Source organism: Tinamus guttatus, unplaced genomic scaffold (assembly GCF_059628265.1).
Source record: "Tinamus guttatus ecotype Peru unplaced genomic scaffold, ASM5962826v1 Tinamus_guttatus_pri_ptg000125l, whole genome shotgun sequence".
NCBI classification, from domain to species: domain Eukaryota; kingdom Metazoa; phylum Chordata; class Aves; order Tinamiformes; family Tinamidae; genus Tinamus; species Tinamus guttatus.
Genome location: NW_028288659.1, coordinates 6,631,949 through 6,649,227, shown reverse-complemented (window position 1 = coordinate 6,649,227; position 17,279 = coordinate 6,631,949).

Sequence of the window (17,279 nt, the reverse complement as noted above, 5' to 3'; positions counted from 1 at the left end):
GACAAGAATCAACAAGAACCAGGAGAATCAACAAGAACAAGAACCAACTATTGTGTGGTCATAGAAATCAGTGATACTCTATTTGGAAAGAAATTGAACAAGTGGAGAAATACACAATTTGAATGTGTTTTCAAAGTGTGCACTACTATTCAGTTTCACTTGCATGAGTTGTTAACAGAAATTTCTGCTCTGTAGAGAAGGTAGAGAAATCAGTTTATCATGTTACAGTAGTGTACAAAGCTGCAAATTTGCAAGATTGTTTTGAAAATGTCACCGTTGAAGTGAGCAAGGAGGACATTGTTAACAGAATACCAGAGTCTCACTGCTTGTTCACGGTTGCACAGGTCAGTAGAAGCCACTTTCTGACAGCTTTTTGGGCCATCTGAAATGAGCTGTGGCTCTGCAGTTCACACAGGATAAGAAAGCACCTCTAGGTTGATGCCAATGGTGGTAATTTCAGCAAAGTCGTCAAAATATGGTTTATGTAATGATTAACTTCCTCAACCCTTGAAGTATGCATTGACAAAAAATGTGAAGAATCACTCGGAGCCGAACTCACCCACAAGATGGATCATCTCTCTTCCCTGCAAAGCACTTAGTCTATGACATGAGTCAAAAATGACATTTCATTGAAGATTCTTCTTTTATATAATTTGTTCCACATGAAATTCTTCCCTATCTATTTGAATTCTTCAGATTGCTGTGATTATACCAGAATGCTGTGGGCCAGGCAATCATTCACTTTCTGCTATTTCACATTCTTTCTGAGATCAAGAAAATATTAAAACTGTAGCTCTGAGGATATAAATTTGTTAACTTTTATGACTGAGTCATTATCTCCGCTCTTAGTTATTTATGCCTCTTCCATAGGTTAACTGCATTTTTTCTGTAACTTAAGCATGGCTCCCTTTTGAGTCTAGTCAATGTAATTAAGCTCTTCATAACTAGTATATCAAAACAATACATGAATCCCTAGAAAAGAATATTTGCTTCAGAGAATGTCTAGAGATGGTATTTCAGTAAAGAGTTTTTACTGAACACTTAATAGATGTGTTCAATAACACTTGGCAAAACTTGGCGAGTATTAACATATTAGCAATAAATATTTTAAAAGTGAATGTTGTAATGGTATTTCAGAAAACATGTTAAAATACTGGTAACTTTATGAAATCTATATTTGAAAATTCATTGAAGCGATCTATATAAATAAACTTATGTTTTGTATACTGAAATTGTGGCCTTATTTTGTTCCCATGTGTTATTTTAAACAAGCTTATGAAAATTCTTCTGGAGTCCCTGTAATTATATCATGTTTCTCGAAGTCTGGTTATGCTGAAGTTGTACCAACCTGTTAGCTGAAGTAGCTGCTACCTAAGGAGAAACTTGAAGCAAGAATGTTAATGAAAAGGGTATGTTTGATGCTGCAAGTCATACTGCTTCCTTACATAAATTAAGATGAGCTTGGGGGTTGACTTGAGACATAGCATTTAGGTTTTTCTTAATAAATACATTCAGTTAACTAAATGTATTTCAGGAAGTGTTACTTCTTTTATCATTTTGAAGAAGCTTTTTCTATAAAGTAATGTTAGTCTGAAGAGATCAAAGCTGATTGTCTACTGCACCACTGCAGATGTATTATGTGAAATGAAACAGGAAGCCTCTAGCCCACAGTTCCTGGTTATAATGAGGAATAATTAACTGGTAATTGCATATATATGTGTCACAAGTAGCAATTTTGCTAGTAGGCACGCGGAAGTAATTGTTTAGGAATTGGTTCTTTGCAAGGCAGCTGTTTGCCATGGAATAGTGTGATCTTGATAGGCCTGCAGAAATCTTGAGACAAATCTTGCCATTTTGTCTCAGCTCTCACTTCAGTGATGCCACGGTAGACTGTGAAAATCCAGATGTTTGAACTGCGGGGATCCAGGGAAAAAAAATATTCTTTGCTTCCACCATCAGCAATCTCTTGCTTTTGATATCTTCAGAACCTCTGAGCACACTGAACTCCTCTGTTCCTGCCAGCTTCATCTGTTAAACACATCCCTGTTCTCGAAGACTGCAGCCAAGTTCAATCTGAGATGTTTCAGCTCAGGACACATGCTGACACCAGAAGTTATTAAGTATGGGATGGTTGATTTGGGACAGAATTATGTCAGCTGTTCTAGTCCTCCTTGATCTACAGCAGTTTTCTAGTGAGCTGGTGCTAACCCAGGAAGCTGGAAAGTCCTTAACCACAAGCTAAATACTATAAGCAGCGAATATTCCAGTTTGCTCATTATTTGCCATCTGTTTTGCAGTAGAAAATGGAGGAAGTGTTTCAACTTGGCTGCATAGTAATCTGATACACAGTCAATTCAGGGGGAGAAATCCAACTTGAAGTTACTTGTTTTTAAGAAGCTTCCAAAGGCTGAACTGCTGAAAGATGCAGTATAGAGTAAGAAAGATGCGTTAGTCATATGCATTTAATACATCCAAATTGTACATAGGTTTAAAATCTCCACCTGGGGCAATATTACAAGTTACTGGCATGAGAACTACTTCAATGTTTTGCTGGAATAACTGTCATATGCATATGTCCATAAAAATTATGATGTAATGTTTAAATGATTAGGGGGTTATCCCACCACTGTGAACTACAATGTGTAAAGATCAGCTTCTTAAAGATACTACAGCTGTTGTAAATGCATCTGGGTGTTTGAAGGCTAGATGTTTATCTGTATGAAAGTCAAAGCTCAGACAACCATCAAAGACAAAACCAATATGTGTACTGGGCAGTGACTTCATGCTGAAGGCTTAATCATTAATTTATTCCCTCTCAGCTCTCCTGTTCAGCTACATTGAAAAGAAATCCCGTGGGGTTTTTTGCTGTCCATCCATCTCTTTTCTCCTTCCAGTGCATATTATTTGCACTGTTGATTTAAGTGCATATTTTGAAATTTTGGAGAAAAACAAGTCCTAAAAAATATAGACTGTACTTGAAAAGCAGAAAATATCACTAAAATTAACACTTCTAGTTGTGTGTGATGAAGCCAACTTTGCTTTCCATAGGGTTATATCAAGAAACCAAAATTCATCTCAGGCATAAGCTTATTGGGAATCTACTCATCTGCTTTGTCATATGAAAGTTGACAATAGGAAGGGCCACATTAGCTCAGGCCTGTGACTTGCTTAATGTCATGGTTCTTGCTCTGATAATGATCAATACGGCATTCTTTAAGGTAAGATGTGAGAAAATACCACAGAGCTCCAGTAGTGGCCATCTTCTAGCAGGATTTTATTCTAAAAGCAGAGTGACTCCATTGCTAAATTACAAGTTAATTATTGCTTCTAAAAGCTTTCACATTAATTCTGAAAGCGATTAATTTTCTTGTCTTGCGTTTGACTGTCCGACTTTGCTAATACAATACTGTTTTATCTGAGGTTCCTGAGCTATTTCATTATGAGGAAAACTAAGCAGAAAGTTAAAATTATGCACCCCTTACCACACAGGAGATGAGTGACAGAAACAAGTTTAGGTAGTACGTGTCTATAAATATTCTCATTTTGAGGAAACTTCACTATTAATGGCTGTACTTTAAAAGGGAAGTCATTTGGTGAGGGCAGGAATAATATGAAAACCTGTGTATTTTTCCATTTTTTAAGGGTTTTTGAAATACTGAATTATGACAGTCTTGACCTCAAACAATTTGGCTATTTTCTCAATTCCAGGAGTCAGGTTTTAGAGGTGGGTTGCAAGGCACGTACTAATGCATTTTGGAATCCAAGAGTGAGTTAAAGCAAATGTCTCTCCTGATGAGAGAGGAAATGAGTGGCCAAGAAGGCAAATGGCATCCTGGTTTGTATGAGAAATAGTGTAGCCAACAGGAGCAGGGAAGTGATCGTTCCTCTACACTTGGCTCTGGTGAGGCCGCGCTTCGAGTACTGTGTTCAGTTTTGGGCCCCTCACTGCAAGGACATTGAGGTGCTGGAGCATATACGAAGAAGAGCAATGAAGCTGATGAAGGGGCTGGAGCACAGACCTTTCGAGGAGTGGCTGAGGGAGCTGGGGGTATTTAGTCTGGAGAAGAGGCTCAGGGGAGGCCTTATTGCTCTCTCCAACTACCTGAAAGGAGGTTGTAGTGAGGCAGGGGTCAATCTCTTCTCCAGAATAACTATAGATGGGACAGGAGGAAATGGCCTGAAGTTGTGCCAGGAGAGGTTCAGGTTAGACATTAGGAAGAATTTCTACATGGAAAGAGTAGTGAAGCACTGGAACAGGCTGCCCGGGGAAGTGATAGAGTCACCATCCCTGGCAGTGTTCAAGAAACGTGTAGATGATGCACTTAGGGACATGGCTTAGCAGGGATGGTGTTGAAGGGCTTACGGTTGGACACGATGATCTTGAAGGTCTTTTCCAAACATAATGATTCTATGATTCAAAGATTGTTGGCTTATTATCATAGTTTAAAACCATAGAACTCTGTCTTTAGTGCTCTTCCATTTTAAAGGAAGTCTCTGATAGCTTCTATATCACAGTTTAATTGTGGAAAGTGTGTCAGCCTGATTTCCTCTCAGAATACCATCAGCTTGTACATGTGCCTGTCCTTAATTTTCCTCAGAATGTGCTGTCTAGTTTCCTTCACATTTTGGTAGAGGAGAGAGGAGTATGTCTCGAAGATTTGAGTCCCTGAGGATTTGATGAAAATAAATCACTGGGCAGGAGAGAAGAGAGGGTGTAACAGCATTTGTGATGAAGAAAGCCTGCAACATTGGCTCAAATCTTCCTAGGCCAAAGTGATCAACATAAGAAAGAAGTGTTACAAGATACCCTTGCATGCTCTTCCTATACGATCTGGCCCTCTCATCAGCCAGGAACCTTTCAATCTCTGTAGTTAAAGACTGAGCTCAATTCTAGGGTTGTCACATGGATTTTCCTTATTCAGGAAATTTGTCAGTCATCAGAACAGCACAGCACTGGTGTACTGCCAGGGGGGCTATAACCAGTGGCGACCAAAGTGTCCAGCAACTAGAATCTGATGTTTACTAATCATGGTTTCCATCGTATCCAGTAGGTTTTTATGCACATAAATTAATGGTCTGTAAACTTGCTATAGGAGGATGTGTATTTAGAGTTTTCATCTTGGGGACCAAAGCCAGTCAGCTGCATGTTGAGGTCCTCGGGAAATCAAATTCTGTACATTTCCATGAACTGCTTGTTTTAGCAGCTATCAAAAATATTTTAAAAGTTGCCCAGCTTGGATGAAAAGAGATGTCATGTTTTTGCAGAGACTGAAACCTTGGCAGAGAGGACAGAAGCAATAGGACAGTTCTCTTCAACAATGATTTATATGGTGCTCACAGTAGACTAGCCTGTGCTAGTGTTACGTGACAGAACAGACAGGACATCAGGTGGGAGTACAAACACTTTTCTGTTGACATATCAACAGAGGGGCGTACATAACTGAACTTGTCTTTCTCCTCTCTGGACATGTTTTCTTTCCATTGCAGTTGTTGTGTCTCTATCGTCGCACATATCAGTACAAACTGCACTAGCTGGTTTTTTCCAGGACCTTCCTCTCCTGGGCACCCATCCCTGTACTGTGTTGCCTGCTGTCTTCAGTTGGACAGTGCCATAAGTAATAGATGCATGAATAGTCATGGGGTTTGCCAGCTTGTACACAGCAGGGTTCAACTAACCCAGCGTCCTCACTGCAGGATCCATGGGCCCCACCTTTGCCTGCCTTTCCACCTCGCCCTTCCTTTTCCATTAAGGCTACTGTCTTTTAGTATGTCTCTTTTGGGCATCAGATCTTAACTGTTTCACTCACATACTGAATGCACCATAAAGTTATCACCACTATTAATGTCACGCAGCCTGTTCTGGTACAAGCCACGCAGCTTCGAACGCCACATTTTGGCCATTCTTCTTTATACATCCTTATTGCGTGTGACTAAGTCATGTGCCAAAAGTATCGCCTGCTGTAAGAGGTGAACTTGTGATCAGCAGCCGTTTTGGTCATGCCCTTCAGGGTCCCCATCTGTCAGCTGGAAGCAAGTGTCCACCAATGCAGTTTATGTTCTCTCTCCATTGACACGTGCACTTCATACTTAGCTAGAAAACAGTTTAAGTTTGCATAGCAGATTTGCTTTAGTTGCAGTCTTCACTGGGCTTCAACAGTTTTGCTGGATTTCCTTTCCTCTAGCCTGTGTAGTAGTGAACACAGTGAACTGGGAAGAAAGAAAGCATTTATGGTCAGCTTGATTATGGCTTGAATCTCTACCCTTAGATTTTGGAAGTGTTTATTTTATTAACTCTTTTATTTCACATAAATGTATCCCCACATACACATTCTCATATATGCACTTGTAATTCTCCAGAATGTTCACATTTTTAATTCCACTTTGCAACATTTTGTCTTTTCCTGAGTAAGGCACGTTCTTTATTTATGTGCAAGATGCAAACAAATAAAATTCCTTCAACTATCTTTCTGAATTACTGAAGAGATGACAGGAGAGAAAAGCAAAACAGTCTTTCACTTAAAATGAAAATTTTACTGAGACTTGTTTTGTTACATAGGGTTATAGTGAAAACAGATGATATTTGAGACTTGGCTTTGAAACAATCCTCCTTCCAGCCTCCACAGGCAACCAGACGTTCTCCCTCTCCAAATCACTTCCAACAGCCCTTTGGTACAGAATATTTCCTTGTTTATCCCCCAGACAAATTATAATTGCTGATCTGAAGTCATTTATGTACTAAGAAAATGGTGTGTTGTCAATTCCAAATCCCACTATTCTCTATAAATCCTTTCTGTCATAAAGAATTAAATAAAATGATTAATTTATTTCTTTTCTTTTAAAATGTTAGGATCACTGCAGTGGAATCAGCTCATCAGAATTCAGAGTTCAGAGGAATCAGAGTTCAGTGAGCAGCCTATATAATTAACTTTTTTAGGTTGACTTCTAGAGTTTTGGTAACTTCGTATTACCCAGGCAAAGGGAGCTGAGGTTCAGCAGTACTGCTGCTGCTAAGGGAGCAGATGTTGAATGTGCCTCCCCTAATCTGCGTTCTTTACAAAATGACTGTGAACTATTTATCAAAATGTTTAGCTTGTTTTGATAGCTGGACTATATTGTAAACAAATGGTAACCACATGTTATTTACAGCAGAATAATTTTACATTGTTTGGTTTTATGACAGCATTTACACAGTATTTTATGCAACCTTAATGACCTACATATGGTTTTGGTCCATGAGTTTTATTCTTTCCCTTTTTTTTTTTCCTAAAATAACAAAGAATTAACAAAATAGATGTTCACAGGATTTGTTTTTAACCATAGCAGCTGGCAATTTGATGGAAAAATCAGTAAAATTTCTTTAGTATTTTCAGAAATTGGTAATTCTCTCTTCTATCTCAAGGGCTTTTAAAATTAATCAAGTTTGCTGTTGAAATTCATTAAGTCACTGAGTAATAGCAATACACATTACTGTCCCTAATTTTCAAAAGGACAAATTGTGTACAGTGGTAAATGCCTTCAGCTCCCATTGAGATTCACAAGACATGAGAGGGACAATCATTTAAGATCTCCTAATTCTCTCCAGCACAAACCATTTCCTGGCTTCTTCTCACCTTGTTCTGAGGTTTGTTTGGGTTGGGTTGGGTTTTGGTGGGGTTTTTTATTATTATTTTGCGTTGCTTGTTTTGTTTCTCAAGATTTGGGAAGATGGGGGAACATTAGGATTAAACCCTCTTCTGGAAAGTCACTGAAAACATTACACTGTAGTTACAGCTCTGTTATATTTCCATTCAGTCACAAACCACAATCAGATAGTTCTAGATTAGAAAAGAAGAAACGGGGACGCAGAAAGCCACATGAAAGTTTTTCTCCTCCTTAGCAGTTCCACTCAAGAGTCCCAGAGGGAAATCACAAATGCATTAGCTCAGCCTTGCAAAAATCATCTTCTAATGGAAGTTAAAAAATCCAAAACACCAGAGCATGCAATATCTGAATTATTTCATAGTAATGCTGGAAAAGTAGTAGCGGAATAGCTTTGTGGCTTGGTTGTTATTTTCAGGACAGTTTTTTAAAGTTGCATGAGAAGGAACAGAAACCTCTTGGTTAGGGTTTTGTAAATAGAAAACATCCTAAGGCTGCTGTCCCTTTCCTCATCTCCTGGATCATTACTCTCAGGAATCCACCTGTAATTCCTTTTGCAAATGATCTGTGCTGCATGCAAAGGAAGGAAGAAAGAAAGGAAAAATATTGCTGAACAGAACACAGAAATGTAAGTATTTTTAAAGCATTTAATTTTCCAGGAGGGAGGTCTCCAGTTTTTATTTCTTTGATACATGGGGAGGGGAAAGCTCAATGATTTCTTTTATATTATATGCACAAGCTCCTTCACTGAAAGGCAAAGGATTAAGTCATTAACAGAGACTTTCTTTTCCCGAAAGTTAAATCAGTCACTGAGAATAAACAAAGACTAAAGTTAAGGAGTCTGACTTAAGAGTTCCTCTCATATCAGCTACCCAGGTTGGTTTCTTGACTTGTGGGCTGTCACATTCTTCATCCCTTCTAAACCTCTCTGCAGGAGATGCAGTTGCATAAACAGTCCTGTCATAAAGTGGTAGCAATAAAGTAGTAATAATGTTTAGTTTTTTAAACCACATTGTTCCTCCATAGTTCCCCAAAATTCATCAGCTCTGAGTGAGACTAGAGAACATGTTGCTTGAGATTCCCACCAGCTCTGCTCATCTGTGATGGTGAATCCGAGCTGCTCGCAGCCACTCGAGACAATTTTTGGCTCACACTTCTTTCCTAGGAATAGCTGGATCACGGAGGAGAGGAAAGCCCAACTTCCTGACGCCTTCCATTCCCCCAAGCTCATCCACATTTCCTCACTGTCTTCCCCAGTCCCCTCCTTCTGTTCTTCTCCACATTCCCAAGTTTTATATCTTACAGCATGGCACAAAAGCATTTCTAAAAATTTTAAAGCCAATTGAAACAAAGTTTTGAAAACTGCCAAGATCTGGTCATGGAGGTGAAAAGTTCCAGACCAAGGGCCATTCTCAGGATGATTTCTTCCTGAAAAAGTTCATTCAATATGGCTTCTAGCAAATTCTGGGGGGGGAAATGTCAGAAAAAATCAATCTTATTTTCAAAAAGGACTACTTCTGAGAAGCTCCCATGTCCTCTTGTTCACGTTGTAGCGAGTTGTTGTCAGAGCAGCAAGGACAGCTGTCCTTGAAGGGGAGGGGACAGGTGAGCAGATGCAGGGCAGAGTCCCCATGGGCAAGGGCACAGCACCCAACCGAGCGAGCAGAGCCAGGCCCGGGATGTGGCTGAGCTTCAGCCGAGCCCCGATCACTGAGCAAGTCCGTAGCGATGAGGCAGATCTGGGGTCAAGCTGGGTGAACACATCACGGTCACAAGTGGGCCCTGAGTCGGTAACCAGGGTTTGGGCACAGCTCAGTGATGGCTGAGCACATCCAGCATCACCCGGAAGGCCCCAAGTCCAGCCAGGAGGTCAGATCCAAGCTCTCAGCTGTGTCAGCAATGGGAAGAGAAGGAAATGCAATGGGGAAAGCTGCAGATGGAGGGGAGACAAGAGCTAGGACTGGAGTTGGGAGAGCAAGGCTTAGCTGTGCCAACTAACCTGTTGTAGCAGCTCCTGCGAGAAGAGAGACTGGGACAGGAGAAAGAGGAGGGCATCGGGACAGATGCAGTGCAGAGGCAGGAATGGGGAGGGGAGCTGGGGTTGTGGGCCAAGGAAGCATGAGAAGGATCTGTGAAGGCAGGGAGGTGAGTTGTGAGCTGTTGGGAAGGGAAAGGGGGTGGGAGTAACACAATTGGTCTGGAGAAAAGGGAAGGGAAGGAAGACGGAAGATGAGCCCTTCAGAAGGAAGGACAGGCTGAGTGACCTGCATCTTGGAGGGACGGCACAAGGACTTGCCCAGTAAAGAAATGAAGACAGGAGAAAAAGAGATAAGGTAAAGAATGATCTGCCTTGTTACCCATGCAAAACTTGAAAATACCATACAAAGTACAAAAGGACAGAGGGCTGATATCTTGGAAACAGGGAAGTCCATCCCCACCAGAATTTTATGACCTTCAGTAAGACCTTTCTGAGCCCTATCTCCAATCCGTGCTGAGCTCAGCCAGTGCCCGTGTCAGCACCGTGCCCGGCACCCCAACACGCTGGCAGGCGAAGGACACTGCACCCGCACGGTAGCCCCCGGCAGGAATGTTCCTGGCCATTTTCAAGCTCACAGAGATGAGTATATGGCAACGCGGGCTGAGTGTGGAATGGAGTGTGTGGGAGCAAACCGGAGTGCCTAACACCTTGGATATCCTCTGATCTCATTTGTGAGGTGAGTGGTGGGAATGTGTTTTGTAACTCTGTGTTTTCAGTCATCTCTTTTTATGTTGATGCTGAACAGAGCAAAGTAGTGTGTGGATGTGTGCGCTGAAAAGCAAAGTTAGTACATTTATTTTTGTGCATGTGCACAGGAGCCAGCAGTGGGGGTTTCACTGGCTATCCCCAAGCTTGCCGAGCTGTGCCTGTGGCAGCTTGGGTGACATGGAAAGGGAGGGCAGTTATAGAGTCCTATAGTATATATATAGCTGTTCTATATTTACTATAGCATATAGTCCAGTATATATAACTGTAGAGGACAGTTAAAAGTCTTTTACAAGTTTCCCAGTGTACAAGAGCTAAATATTCTCCTCTTGCACTATCGTGATCATGAATAACCTGTGCTGCTCTTGTTGCGCAAAATGTTGTTCTTCTAAACCTCTGTTGCCTTATACGTGTGCGCCCACATGTGCTACAAAATTTTCGGCTGAGTTCCCCATCTGCTAAAAGCTCCACTGTATAAAGATGCATGAAAATAATTGCTAGAAAATGCACATTTCTCCCAACCTCCCTTAATCAAGGTTATTGTGATGGTATCTTAGTGTGTATGCAACAGTCCAGCACTGTAAGTCTTCCTGCCCTTCTCCAGGACATTTTCGTGTATAACCTGAGGGTTCACTCATTCTTCTTGTATGGGGAAGGATGGTTTGGAAAAGATACCAAATAACATGTACTAGAGGAATAAGCAAGGGTGCACATAAATTAAAAGTAGGGAAGAGGTCTGGTAAAACTTTATTTTTGGAACTAATAGCACCAAGAAAACCGAAAACCCCAATTATAACAAAAGGAAAGTTTTCTGACAGAGCAGTAAAAAGGTGTAACAACAGACGCCCTGATAAACATACCCAGTTACCACAGGCACCGATAATGCATCCTCTGAACATGTTTTTTGGCTAGCAAGGCGGAAAAAATGGACCAATCGAGGATTAAAGAAAACTGCATCCCACTTTCGGTGTCTGGAGAATGCCTGCAGTGGTATAAATTGTGTATCTTGGCCTCTCGCAGATATATAGGCTAGCACTTGAGGAAATGAGTTAAAACTGAAGTGTGCTGCATTTCCTCATAGTCAAGACTCTGTTTCAGCCTTTAGTAGAATTGTATTTTTCCATTTTCTGTCTCTATCATGGTTAGTGTTAGTGATTTGGATTTTTAATAAGAAAAAAAAGACATTAAGAAGTAATAAAACACAGAAGTGGTTGGTAGAACCCATATGGTAACACATTTTCTCTAATTGGTTAGGTGATGTTCACACAGATGTTCAAAGGTAGTTTTTCCCTAAAAAGAAAACACAAACAAAAACAACCTCATAAAATGACAGCCTATACGACTATGTGTCATTCATTTTAGCTTTATGGTAGCAGTGGCTTCAATTCCATGAGGGCAAAGATATTACCATTTGCGTAGATATTTTTACTGTCTTTGCTGAATTTTTGAAAGATTTAATGAAAAGATCCGGAAAAAAACACCTTTAACCAGTCTTCTGATTTTTGAAAGTCTTGGAAGTACTTGAAAGTGGGTATAATGGATTTGCATGAAAATTTTAAACAGGATTTTTTTTTGTATTTCCTTTGGAATATTATGAATATTTCATGGTCAGACTGAAATATTTGCTTAAAGCTGTTAAGATTGTCTTAACGTACATATGATGCATTTTGTGCTTTTTATGTTACACTGTGATGTTTTGGCTTTCTTCTTTATCCCAATCTTGTCTTAAATTTTAATTGAGGTTCAGATTCTTTTTACATATGTATTTTTTTAGATTAATTTGTGCTTAGTCCAGAAGTATTTTATTAACAAAGAGGAACTGAATGATTAAGAGAGTCCATACTTTGTCTCTTACAACATGCAAATAGCAAATACCATGTCGCATGGCTTTTCATATTTAAATAGCTAGAAATCTTGCTAATCTTTATTAGCATTGCTAATATAAGATCCATAACATCTCTTTATTAACTTCCTTAACATCCTTGCGCTAAAAGACTCATTCTTGCAAAGGACTAAGCTATAGAATTAATTTTTGATTTACAAAGTTCTACAGCTTATACTTTTTTTCCCTTATCTACATATAAGATAATTAGTAAACATAGGAGAGAAAGAGTCAAGGAAATAGCTATTTAAAAGCACGTTGTGGCATGAACATATCAGTTTTTGGCCATCACATGCTCTGATCATATTACTTATCATGGCAAGTGAGAAAAAGGAACAAGTGAGTTGGGCGATAGACATTCTGTAAAATCATAAATCAACATGGGTAGGACAGAGAGTGTGAGCTCCAGCTGATACAAGCTTCATCTCATATCAGCGTATGTGAACGTGTACCTTAGAGGTGTCTATTCCAGACTTCTGCTTTGTATCACCTGTTTTAGAATAATAAGTACAAAGACATCTTAATTGTTGCAAGAGACATGCTACCTAAACATAAATAATCACATCTGATTTCTTAAATTCATTCAGGCAAACATATGAAAAAATATGAAATTCTAAATATCAGAGGAATCAGGAGCTTTATTGCTGTCAGTTCATTGTAAGAAGCTTTTAAAAAAGATTTAATGTTAAATTCTCAGTTTTGTTTTCCTTAGATGTCCTGACTTGGCAGCTTTCAGTTCCAAAAGTGCCTGGTTTTGGTACAAATGACTCATAAATAAAAACTTACTGTAGAAGCTTTAAAGCTGGCGCACAGTTTTCCACAAAGCAAAATCATAAGGAACTTATGCTCAAAGTGGTAACACAGGCATTAGAGTAAAAACACAGGGTGACTGTGGGATGGGATGGAAGAGAGCTAATTATCTCAGTGCAGAGATTTAGAGGTTCTTTTATTTTTGTTACTTTGTTTTCATTTTAAAGGAAAACAGCTCAAAAAAAGCCTGTTCAAGCATGATTACTCCAATATTTAAAATATTTGCATTCCTATTCAAATCACAGATACAGATCTTGGACAAAGGACTTTGATGGTAAAGGGTGCCAATAGGGATGTGGCAGACTAGCCAGTAAAAAAGCTGTAGTGATAGGAAAAGAGTTGGATTTTGCTGCTTAGTGATAAAAAATAAGGACTGAAAACCAGCTTCTTCTGAATTTCTGATTTTCCACATTTCAGACTTTTCCAGGCTGTTTCTGGTTCCCACTCTCTGATTTCTGCTACAAATAACAATAGCTGCTTCGCCCTGATTTAGCTGCAGCAGAGGCGGGAGAAGCCCGCAGGATGCAGGAGGTGGCCCGGGCTTTCATTGCCATTTGGGCCACCGGTACCAAGCACAGATCCTTATCAGGGGTTGGTGGAGCAGTCACGCTGCTTGACGGAGCTGAGTGCTGTCAGTGATGCACTAGAAAGGAAGCAAGCAGAAACAAGAAGGAGATTATCAGAGAAATATTCTCTTGCATGCCAAATTTACAGTAGTGAAGAACTACTGAAGCAAGTTGGATGAAGATCAAAGTAGGGAAGATTGGATTCATTTTTTTGTTTTGTTTTGGTTTTGTCTTTTTTCTGCGCTTTTTTGTTTGTCTTGTCCTCCTTGCGCTCAGCCCCTCACAAATCCCTCTGTCAGACTGGGGCCCTCAGGTCTACCCTGGCCTTTGCAGGGTTCCCTTGGAGGAAAACCTTCCTTGCCCAGCATCCTTTCACCCCAGCTGCCCTCTTCTCAGCTTCTCATCAGCAGCTGCTGGAAGTTGATGCTTTCTTATTTCTTTAAAAGCACAGCTGAAACCTTGTTTAGGCTAATTAAGATAAACTAAATGTTGCGTGATTCCATCCTTCCTGCTGCTCTTGCACTGGCCAAAAAATGAAAAAGCCCATCCTCACTCATAGACAAAAACACACACAAAAAACACCCTTCTCTAACTTAAAAAAAGGGCAAGCATTCAGAGCATAATCTTTCTTCCAGTAAAATGGAGGGAACTACACTGAACAGTTGCTTGCACAGAATTCTATAATAAAAGTAATAATAAAACAGCTACTCCAGTTGTCATTTGATTTGAGCTTCTAAATTTACTAATCCCTAAATATTTCAATATTTTGGAAAATCATTATGTGAATTTGCACCTGTTATCTTAAAGAAATAATGCTGAGAGTGCAAAATAAAGCCTGTATGTGCCAAGTAAAGCATTAGACTCTCTACAAAAACTTGTCTCATCTGTAAATTTCCTGCAGACAAATTGTTATAACTGGTTTCATACTAAGGAGAAATAATATGTTTCCTAAACTACATGCCGTAAACCAAACTCAGTGTAATACTTAAAGCACTGCAATATGAATTTGTGTTTCTGGAAAAAAAAAAAAAGGAAAAGAAAAGAAAAAAAAATCTTCCAAGTCAGTAATAATTTAAAAAGTTAAAACAATGAACTACTGTCAACCTTCAAAACTTGTCTTTGCCCACCAGGAGCTCAGAGCATCAGTGGTTCTGGAGACTGCCTTAGATGACACAAACTCTGCTTGGGAATCACTTTTCTAAAACCATAATTGAAATTACAAAAGCTTATAACTCCATTTTGGTCTCTGTGTGAATGGCAGAAATATAATATTACCGTGTTGTTATTCATTTCTTTTTTTTTTTTTTTTTGCTCAAGGGCAAATGCCATTCTGGTGGTTTCTCAGATGAATGATTGTGAATGAGTGCAGTGTCTGCAGTAAAGGCTGGATATCCATTTATTTGGATATAGAAATACTGATGGACTAGAATTTCCTTTGGAACCTGAAAAATGCCAAGTCAGCATTTTGACTGCTGTGCCTCTGCTCACGTTCTGAACAAACTTGGGTTTGGATTTCTGGTCCTCACTGCTTCTTAGCTATTTCTTTATTCTACACTTTCAAGCCGATATTACAAGATAGGTGCTCCCACTCGTTTTTTCGCCATTTGGTTACAAGCAAGCAAATTTCAAGACCTTAGGGAATTCATGGAGTTTACAGTTTAGTCTTCTTCCTTTGGTTGGCTTGCCGCCAGAAAAGAAACAAGCACTTATTAAAAAAAAAAAAAAAAAAAGTTCCGTTTTTTAGGTGTTTTCTCCCAGAATGGATGACTTCATTGCCCAGACTGTTGCATTTGTTCTTGAAAAGACCAGAGGAATTCCAACAAAGACCATCCTTGCCCTTTCATCTCATCAGGTTCAGCCTGGTTTGTACAGTGAAGAGTAGTAGAGAAACTGATCTGAGAAACTCCCTTAGATCTTTGGGAATACTTTTCTTGGCATTAGAATTGAATTCTGATGACTGAGGAGGTAGACTTTAATTAGGAAAGTTTGTCACCTGCTTTTTCTTTCTTTTCTGTGAACCGCTTCAAGAAACTGTGCTGCTGAATGATATTATGTATGACACAGAGAGAATTTCTTCATTAGTTCCACCCTTGTGCATATGAAGGAAGTCTGAGGGATCCCTTTTATGAATGAAGGAGCTATTGCTCCTTTCATGAGCGACACACATAGTCAGCAGCTGTCATGTATGAGAAGAATCATTGGTCTGACACATCACTCATGAAGCTGCACAGCACATGGACTCCATCCTAAGAGTACAACAAAGCTTGTGAATGCTGAGAGAGACCTGAGCTTCTGTTCCTGAGACAGATTTCAGCTGTCTACCTTTCTACCCCTATCTAATAATTTGAATGATATACAATCATTTGAAATACAACACTGATAGTCAGAAAAGGAGGGAAAAAGCAGCCTTTTGGAGATCAAGTCATGAAAACCTAGACTAAAATTTACAGATAATATGCCAGCTACAGGAATACCAGACATTCAGAAGATGTTCTGCAAAGTGTACCTTTGAAATTTGCCATCCAGGAGCCCTTACTGTTGAATTTGGATACTTGATTAGGGTAGTATGTGGATAGCTCTGGTGACCACCTAATAAGGCTAAGATACTTTTATTGACCCAATACCAGTACACAGGTAAAAGATGAGATCTGGATGTATGAAGACTGGACGAATGAAGACAACTGTCCAGGACTTCTTTGTCTGCAGACCTATGAATGCTAAAAACAGCCTGCCAAGTCTGCTGGGCATTTCCACACTGCTGCCATGAAGTTATCAGCAAGCTCTTTTGAGAATCCTGTAGTTCTTGGCAAGAATATGTCTTGGCATTGTGTAAACGAGCACAAGGCTTGTGTTAGCTTTGGCTCTGGATTCTGTTGCAAATGGATGCATTTTTATCAGTCTTGCTTCACATGAAGTACTGTTTCTGGATAAGAAATTGAAAAAAGGAAGATGACTGGCATATAGCCCAGGGCACATGATGGCATCCAGCCAGATCAATGCAGTACCTTTAAAGTCATATCCTTCTATGGTAGCGTTAGTTCACTCAGTTCCGGAGAACTTAGTTTTTATTTGCTGTTTTACAGTAGTGCGGAGAACCTATGGCCAGCCATACAAACGTATCTGGGCTCAACTATAAACATATATGTAGGACTGAGGACAACATTAGGTTGACGTATCCAGCTGATGGACAGGAGATGACAAACAGAAAACAGCAATTATCCAGGCCAGTCACATCAGTAAGACGAACATATTGACTATTTAAAGAATCAGTGGACAAAAGTGCTATCACTAACCACTGCCTTATAAGTAACTGTCAACCAAAAGTACTACCAACCAAAAAAGCAATTCTTCAAGGTTTTTTCACAGTATTTAAAACTGAGCATATAAGCATAATGGGATTAGAGTCTGATTCAAATCCAATGGGTGGAAAGATATCACAGAATTTCAATGGCATTACACAAATCCCCAATAAACAGAGCCTTCATAAGGCCAAGTTACCAACAGCACAGTTAGGAAATCTCATTTTCCTTTTGGGACAAAATTTCAGTGCTCCCAGTCTCTACTCCTTCACCTCAGTGCATCTGAGAAGGGTAACTGCTGCGCAGCACCTCACTTATCTGGTTCTTCATCTCTTGTAGTG